General features: G+C 51.7%; 1 long non-coding RNA gene across 1 annotated transcript; it reads left to right on the top strand.

Moving 5' to 3' along the window:
• The first annotated feature begins 1,742 nt into the window (after nt 1–1,742).
• LOC130256947 (uncharacterized) lies at nt 1,743–8,932 on the top strand. The gene is made up of 4 exons (XR_008841206.1): nt 1,743–1,990; nt 2,239–2,376; nt 6,755–6,867; nt 8,624–8,932. It is a non-coding gene; the product is annotated as an uncharacterized LOC130256947 (long non-coding RNA).
• Nucleotides 8,933–9,150: the final 218 nt, after the last annotated feature.

Raw genomic sequence — 9,150 nt, 5'->3', positions numbered from 1 at the left:
GGCTACAGTATCATTTTATGACTTGAGGTATGGACAGAAAGATTTCTGTGCTTCTTTGGGACTCCCTGCCAACACGCATGTACAGAAGACCTAAGTAAACACAGTAAAATTGGTATGTGTGTTTGAAGACTTAGCTCACATTCTGTACCTGTAACAGCAATGCAGAAGCAGAAATAAGTAAAATTTCAAACTTAAAGAAAAACTTTAGTCCTGTTCAGCAGAAATACCTACATTCTCTAATTCTAACTTGAAGCCTTAGAGATGGCAAGAGCTGGAGTGAGGCAGGCACCTGTAGAAACTGGATGTGACCTTCAATGGGCTCAAACATTTTTCTTTTCCCTTCTCATGCCACATGCCTGGGGTGCACAGTCCCCCTAATCTGGACAACTAATGCCATGATTTAATGGAACTGGGGTGACCAAGTCAGATGTCTCCTATCTATATGTGTATAGAGTCATGGCTGAGGTGCTCTGTCAAAAGGGCAGCATCATAACCATAAAAATTATGATATGCTCAAAAATTTTGGAAACAAAAAGCTTCCTGGGGTACTAAAGATACTAAAGCAGCAGAATGGGGGCCCTGCTCACTAATAAGATGCCGCAGCTGGCTGGGGCCCTCCCTGACCTCCCTGATAAGGGAAAAAAGGCTGGGTTGAGAGGTCCTCTCCTTCCATCTTTAACTCTGTCAGATTCTGCTGGAATTCATTCATTCTTCCACCCTAGCCTCCCTCCCCTAAAAACAGAGGTAGCCCTTCTAGGCTACAACAACATGATAAAACCGCAGAAGCCGGGGGAAGCTCCTGGAGAATAACCCCCGGCCGGGTTACAAGGCACCTTTCGGCAGGTTTCGTGCACAGAATATGCACCCTTCGTTCCTCTTGCGGAGGCAGCTCCTGGCTGCCGGAGCGCTGCCCCCCCAGCCCCGCTCCCCGGCGCCGCCTCCCGTTAGATGGCGCTACAGACCTTACAACCACGTGCACGGAGGCGCGGGGGAAAGAAGAATAATAATGGGAACAGGAATGACCCTCTTATTGTCCGAAACGCGGCCAGTCAGCCCCGCAGTGGTCTGGGGGAAGCTGCGCCCAGCGTCGGGATGCCTCTTCCCGCGGGGAGTGCCCGGCGTTGCCCGCAGCCCCCCGGCGGCTGCCGGGGCTCGGCCCTCGGAGCCACCCGAGCAAAGTCGGGGGCAAGTGTGCGAGGGGGGCCCGGGGGAGCCGTCCTTCCTACCGGGAGAGCATCCTGTCGGGAACGGGGAGGAGGCGCGGCCGGTTCCCAGCCTGCAAGCAGGGCAAAATCCACGGGCAGTCTCTCGTCCCTCCCCGTATTACTTCTCCTTTCCAAAAAGCTGCTCATGCAATGGATATAGCCTGTATGGGCTCTGATGACTGGGTGTCTAATCAGTCCCACTCTTTTCCCCCGATGGATATTGTTTTGGTTTTTTTCCTTGTTTGGAGTGCCGCGTTTCCCCTCGGTGTAGAACCCCACAAGTTTTCGGGCTGCTGGTCAGAGCCTGCCACGGGGATCCGCCAGAGCCGGGTTGCCCTGGGTGCGTGGCTCTGCCCCTCACCCATCCCGGCTTAGCACAGGAGGGACGGGACGGTGTATGAAACTGCTGATCCTCCACTCGCTAAGTCAGCGCTTCTCTGCCCGGTCCCCAGCCGAAAGGCGGCTGAGTGTCCCCAGCCCCGCCGCTGAGCGTGTCGGCGATCACCTTAAGAAGGGGCTGGGGCTGTCCCGGCGCTCAGGCCACCGCCGCTCCCCCTCCCGCGCCTGCCATCGGGCCGTGAACTTTCCGGTGGGGTATGTTCTCCTTTAAGAAAGCGAACTGTTCCTTATGCATATTTAAGGCTGTTTGTCTGCAGTGCCCAGCTGACACGGGGCTGGAGGCTCACACGCGGGACCGAGCTCTGGAGGAGTAAATCATCCCCACTTTAAACGCGCCCTCTGCCAGGGCTCCAGTTGGGAGCTCCTTCCCATTGCCCTAAACACACGTAAGTCAGAAAGGGGGAGGGGGGGAGAGCTGTGGAGACGGAAAGGGGAGACTGAGCCTATTTAGTGAGATTAGGGTATTTTGTGAGATTAGGGTATTTTGGTAGTTTCCATCATCAACACAGCCCCTCCACCAAAAAAAAAAATTCCATTTAATAAAAAAAAAAAAAAAAAAAAAAAAAAAGCCCCTGTCCTTGGATTTTAAAAAGCAGTTCAAAACAATTTTTTATTATTATTATTTTTCGCCCAGCCTAGGGGGTTCCTGCCTCCCTCAGCACTCCTGCATCCCTAAGATCAGTGAGTTTTCCAGACTTCCTCCCTCTTTTTGCCCTGCACGAGAGCGCTTTGCTGGGTGCGCGTGTGAGGAGCGGAGAGGAGCGCCGGGAGGGTAAGTGACCCCCTTGCTTCTGCCGGGGGCAGGAGGAGACCTCTCACGTCACCCGCGGATCAGAGGACTCCTCCGTCGCGCCGGGGGTGGGATCCCGGGCAGTCTCTTCATCCCACAGAGAGCGGGGGGAGCCTTCCGGGGATGCGAGTGTCTTTGGAAATGCCCCCTCCACAGCTAGGCACCCTGCCACCTCCGCGCGTGTGTACTTCTGTACGTGTGTGCGAAACGACAAAGTGTATGTGAAGGTCAGCCTGGTGAGCTTCCACTGCAGCTCGAACGGGAAGGAGCAACTTTCAGTGCTCTGCTCTTAGTGGTTTCCTGCCTTTTAAAGTGAACTTGTTCGAGTGTGTTATTCAAAATGTGGTTCAGTAGTTATGCCTTCAAATTAAGTTGCTTCTTGGTCCTCATCGGGAAAAGCAGACATGTGTCCTCAATTGTATAGTATATATATATATGAAAAAAAAAAAATCTACTAGGTACTTTGTGATTCCATCTGGAGAAATTAAAAGCCCAGAGCTGTAATGTTTATTCTTACATAGTTTACAAAAAAAGGGGGAAATGTGTGAGACACATGTCTCCAAATATAACCAAAGTGCTTTCCCTTCTGGTTAAAAAGTTGCATGCAAATGTTTTCATTTTAACACTCCCTGCCACCTGTACTTCTCAGGGAAACTTTTCTTGGCGTTAGTGTCGAAACACCAATAGTACTTATTAATGAATTAATTATTATTATGGCTGCTGAATTGACTTAAAGTGCTTTGGAGGCGAAACTGATCCATGTTAATCAGTTACAATTAATTGTATTTCAGCTGCTGTTTCAAACACAGTTTCAAAGACGAAGGCGAGAAAGCTGTGCATGGGGTGTAGAGAAGGGAGTGTTTCAGAGACTCTTCCTGGCCCACGGCCCCCTTGCTCAGAGATCTCTTGAGTTGCAGAAACCGGCGTAATGTGGTCCCGGTGCCCGCGACAGGTCACACAAAGGTGCGAGGGGCAACTTAGGTGACAAACTCCTCTTCCTCCTACCAAAAGCTGCAAAGATTAAGAGAGTCTAGGATTTAGGAGCGCAGCCCCACTGGGAGATTTCCCTCAGGAGTTGGCATTACGGGGAGGGCAGAGGGCGTGGGCTTTGCTGCGCCGTCTCTGCTTGGCCGCTTCTGTCAGGGCTTTTGTGTTGGCGGCGGAGAAAGGGAGGCAGCGGTGGGCAGCGAGGCCGAAGGGCTCCGCAGACTCCTCTCGCGGGGGGGCGACTGCATCCCGCGTCCAGGAGCATCTGGGGAGAGGGAAGCGGGGAAGAGGAGAAAATAGCTCCCCGAGGGGACAAGCGACAGCTGGGCCGGGCTCTGTGAATGCTAGGGAGGCCAGAGGGGCGGCCGCAGGGCCGAGGACAGGAAAAGCCGGGTCGCTCACACAGGCAGCCGAGACGCCAAGGGGAGGGCTCTTCTCTGCCGTGCCGCTCCCCGCCTGCAGGACCTGGGTTAGGGGTGCCGGGCGGGCTCAGCGGGGAAAGCTGGGGATGAGCAAGGCCAGGGAGAGGCATTGAGACAGCCGGGCCAAGCCTGGGAAAGCTCCCAGGATCGATGTGCCCAGGGGAGAGCCGAGGGCCGCTGCTGGGCCAGCTGGTCGCAGGGTGGCCGTGTGTGGGCAGCACGGCGGCTGCCCCGGAGCATCCCCTCCGCGAGGGGCGGAACGCGAAAGCGGAGCGGGCTCCGGCTCAGGTGGACCGCGCCCCGCTGCCCGCACCCCCTGGGTGGGAGCTGGTGGAGGGCAGCGGCTGGAGGCAAACTTTCCGTCTTTCGCCAGGGAAACGGGATTTTTCACAATGATGAAGATCCCTCTTCACAAAAGTTTGTGGGGGGAGAGAAGAATAACTGGTGGTTCTCCCAGGGCTGGGTGCCTCACCCTTGCCCTGACTGCCCCCTGGCCTCCGGCCGCCCCGGGGCTTGAGCCCGTCCCGGGGGACACCGGGCACCATCAAGTACTGCTTGTCCTTAGAGATTTACACTTCTTCGCAAAAGTAAAGCTCTCCTCCGCCCTAGCCTTCAATGTGACTTTTTTTTTTATGCCAGTCCCCAGAAAGGCAATTGGGAAACTCTATTCCCTCCCATCCTCTCTGGAATTGTGTTGCTGGGATTTTTTTGTGGTTTGAATTTTTTTTCCTTCCTTCACTCCAGCTCTTTCTCAAGGACTCCCCTCTTCCTCCTTTTTTTTTTTTTTTTTTTTTTTTTCCTTCTTTTTTTTTAATTCCTCTTCGTCCCATTGATTCTACTCAGTTTTTGCTTAAGATGAGCAGGGGAAAAAACCAAACCGCTCTATCCTATATGTGCTAACGGACCTTTCTTGAAGAAAAATAAAACAAACAGAACCCCTTTTACCTGCAATAGAAGATAGTGTACAAAATTATCCACCCCACCCCCCTCCTATATCGAATTCAGCTATAAGTAATTGAAAATTGTGGGAAGAGATGCGTTTTCCACTTGTGAAGGTAACAGCTAAGGTCGGTCGGGTAGACAAGACACTTCGTTCCTGCTCATCACGGGTGGAATCGTTTTCTCCAGCTGGGATGGGTAGTGATGCAGGTCTTGCAGAGGTGCAGGATACAAGTCTTCGGTTCTCGTATACCACTAAAGCAGTCTTTCTTGGATGAAATACCCATATTAACCAACTTTCTCCCTCTCCCTCCCTAATTTTATTTATTTTCCTTGGATGCAGGACTGAGGTGGTCAAAACCAAACAAAAGCACTTGCGTTTGTGTCGGCACTTTGTCGTCGGGGCAGCACCCGCATTAGATTATTGCCGGGGATTTATTTGCATGCAGCTGCAAACCCACAACCCGGCTCCTGACCGCTGCGCATAAAGGGCTGCCGGGGCCGGCCCCTGCCCGGCCGCCGCGGCTCCCGGTGGGAACACGGCCCGGGGGCCGGGCTGGGGGGAGGATTTGGGAGTGGGTTTGCTCCCGACACGGCCCGGGGGGATGGTCACAGAGCCGGCAGCAGCGGGGTCCCCAGCGCAGCCAGAGGCTGCAGGTGCGGGAGATGGGGGGGAGGCGGGGGCGGCGCCGGCCCGCAGCCCCCTCCCCGCCACCCGGCTCGCCCCCAAAGGCACCGCAGCTCCCACTGGCCTTGCTCACAAGCATATCCGAGAAAAGCTTCCCCTAATGCCTAAAAAAAAAAAAAAAAAAAAGGACCGGTGGTTGATCCTCGGGATTTCTCAGAGCTATTTTCAGTGCTTTGAAATTTGCAGTAATGTTGATGTTCTTTTTCCCCCCCTCTTCTCCCCTCTCTTCGGCCCAGTAGCGTTTGGCAGCGTTTGACGAGGGAGCTATTAACCTTTGAAGCAAGGGCTTTAGGTTCAAACTACCTCGTTCGCTACCCGCTGTATGCCTCTCCCCTCCTCTCACAGAGGCACGGTGAGAGGATGGCTTTGGCTGCATGGGATCGATGCAAATGTCTCCTCAGGCCTCCCTCTACCTCGGGCTACGCTACCAAATATCCTTCATCTTCTCCCGGAGAACCCGGTGAAGGTGCAGGGTTCCTGGAGCTTGAACCGGCTCCCCTGCGAGGGCAGCGGGAGCAAAACCTGCCCCCGAAGAGGGACCGGCAAGTCTGGCCCGTCTCCCCCTCCGTGAGGAGAAGGAGGGAGTCAAACCAGCCATCCACAAGCTTGGACGGACTTCTGCCCGTCTCTCTTCTCCGACGGCCAGCATGGGACTGTAGGAGAGGGGGATGAAAAACTGAGTTCGGGGAACTTAATTATTTGTCAGAGGAAAGAGATGTTCCCACTCCATGCAGGATCCTTCGACTGGGCGTGGGCAGGGGCGGCCCCTCCAGGCTTTTCTGCCGGACACGCGGGGATACGGAGCGGGAGCTCCCGGACAGAGAGGGCAAGGTCGGGCGGTCGGAAAAGCGGCCCGGGAGGGAGAAGCTGGAAGAGCAATGGGGACACACACAGAGGGTCACGCTCGTCCCTCGCACCCCCCAGCGCTGCGTGGAGATGCCGCGCTGCCCCCTGGCCAGGCCACGCCGCAGAGGGAATCCCTGCGTGCTGCCGGGCCCGGGGCAGCCCACCCGCCCCGTCCAGCGCCGAGCTCCCGAGCGCGGCCCGGCCAAGCCAGGGATGCGGCCGGGCTGCGCAGGCACAGGGTGGGCTGTCTCCGACCCCGCGCCCCCAGAAACCTGGGGAACAGGAGCCTGGAGTGCTTGCTCAAATTAGGATGCGCCGGAGGGCTGCAGTGGGCAGCGCTCGTGGGCGGCTAGTCAGTAACACGAGTGGCCAGGGAAAGCGCGGGGAAAGGCAGGAAGGGATGAAACCATTCGCAGACTCCTTGCGGAGCGGGGGTGTGTTGTCATCTTTGTTTTGGTTGTGTTGTTTTGTTTTGCAGGAGATTGGGACAATAGCTGGAGTGGATTATTCATTCCCGTAGGCAATACTTCCCTGTATGGGCTTCAGGATGCAGTTGGAAGCTTGGGAACAAAGCGGGCATCGAATGTCAAGGTAACTGGTCCCCTTCCTTTGTTTATGCTATTGTTAATGACGGGGCTCACTCAGCCCTGGCCTCAGCCGTGCTGTATGGCATTAATATTGACTTGAGAGAATAGGCAGGGCAATTAAAAACCAAACCCAGAACAACAGCAGCATCCAGCCCAAGCCCAGTTCTTCAGGTAAAACATGGCTCTTCTGGGCTACTAAGAATGATATAGTAGTCTTGCCTGGTATTCACAGAAACACACACACCGTTCATAATATTAAACACATCCCTATACAGCAATACCACGTAGGGGAGACACTGTAACCCTGTCCTTCGGTACCAAATCAAAAGGGGAAGGCGTTATTTTCAAATACCCACATATTAGCATGAGGTAATTCTCATCAGGATAAAAAAAAATAAAGAAACTAATAAAATTACTCTTTTAATTATGATAACCTAAAAGTAGCAGAAACCTGAGCATCTATTGACTAATTTTCTTCTTCTCAAGGTAGCGGATGGTATTTAAAGTTCAACATTTCACACAGCTCCTTGTTTAGTTTAATTTCCTCGACATTCTGTGCATTTTCAGCAAACTGAGTCAAAAATTTTGGTACACATCTGAGTATGGTTCTGCATAAAATAGAGAAGGTGAGAGAACTGGGGAGAAGGTGCTTTATTATTTTAAGAAGAGAAGGGAGTGCATGTTTGCGTGTGTGTGCATATGTGTGAGAAAGAGTGAGAAACAAATGGAAAGATTTGCACATTACTTTTGATCTGTAGCTTTAATGTGGACTCTGAAACAAATATCTATTAGATTTCTCTGAAAAATGTCCAACTCAGGCAGACAGACCTCTGTTTTGAATGAGAGCTCCAGATGATGAAAGAAATGTATGTTATTCCAGAACAATTCTTTATCAACATTTTTTTTCCCCCTAGAAAGATTAATTTTATCTCTCCTATCCTGAGCCCATTTTCTGTCAGTAAGGGGATATAATAATGATCAATGCCCAGCACTTCTCATATCTTTTGTACTTGGTAAATATTTGTAATGTTTTGAATGTGGAGGGGAGGTGAAGAGATGAGCCCAATCTCAGCTTCAGAGAATCCTCATGAGCACTCACATGGAGGAAATATCCAAACAACCAAGCCAACCTGTTCAGAAGACTCTCCAGCCCAAAACTCTACAATCATGCAGTTAGTTTTTGTATTTTATCTGCTTGCTTGGTGAAAGAATCTACATGCAATAGGTTGTCAGAATTTTTGTGACCAGCTCCGGGTGTACATTAGTTCTCCAGTTGAAAATGGAACCTGGGGTTGTTGAGCAAACAGTTCCTGCTTGACTGTAGTGTGGAATGAATGCTGTCTAGTCGGCTGTATGGAGTGGTGGCAGGGAAGTAGCTCCAAGTATTTCCAAAGCTAATAACAAAAAGGTTACTATATATAAAATGTTTATGCAGCCCACATTCCCTCAAGTTGTTTAAATTTTGGTTTGATGCATATAAATATAGCAGACATACCCAGTTTCCCATTAGCCAGTCCCTGCTTTTTAAAATCAATTCATTTCAGTTTGAAAGAATGGCCCTATATGCAAGACATTCAACAACCCTTTGACTTTCCCCACTCAGCGTGGACCTCAGGAGGAAGTAGTGTCTCTCTTTGTCATTTCACGTGCATATTGCAGTACCTTGACACTGTGTTTTAAGAGCAGGCCTACTGCCAGGGAGAGTAACAGTCCCCAGCTGGCTCCCCCTTTCTAATTCATTTTCCCCCTTCTCATCTTAGGCTCCTTTTGAGGAAGAAATAGCTCTGCTGGGACCCCATGCCTGGGCTTTGGAGGGCATGGCGCAGTGGTCTGATATGAAAGCACTGTCCCTGCAGATGGAAACTCTCCTCTGTATCCTGTGCCTTGCAAGAAAGGCAGCGAGGGGACACTTGAAGTAACCAAGCATCTGGCATCAAGCCTGACAATCCACTTCACACTACGTGAAGGAAAGTTTGTTCCAAACCACATACTTTGTGGTGCTCAATACTGGTGTCAAACTGGTCTGAACTGTCCCAGGTCTAAAATAAAATCTCCATTGTGGTATGGAACAGTGAACTTGTCTTGCTAAACCTTCCCTGTTTATGTTGAAGGTACAGAGCTGATGTAATGCTGTCTTTTCACCCATGGATTGGTGCAATAGGAACAATTCAGAAAAGTTCTGTTTAGCTTTTTTCCCCTTGTAGCTGAAAAAAATGCAAGATATAAGAAACAAGCCTGTGTTTGAAGGTACAGTTTTCAACATGTGAGTGGGAAACATATGTACTGG

This window comes from Oenanthe melanoleuca, chromosome 1 (assembly GCF_029582105.1).
Source record: "Oenanthe melanoleuca isolate GR-GAL-2019-014 chromosome 1, OMel1.0, whole genome shotgun sequence".
In the NCBI taxonomy this organism is placed as follows: domain Eukaryota; kingdom Metazoa; phylum Chordata; class Aves; order Passeriformes; family Muscicapidae; genus Oenanthe; species Oenanthe melanoleuca.
Note: the sequence above shows the minus strand (reverse complement) of the source record. Positions and strands in the feature narration are given on the sequence as shown.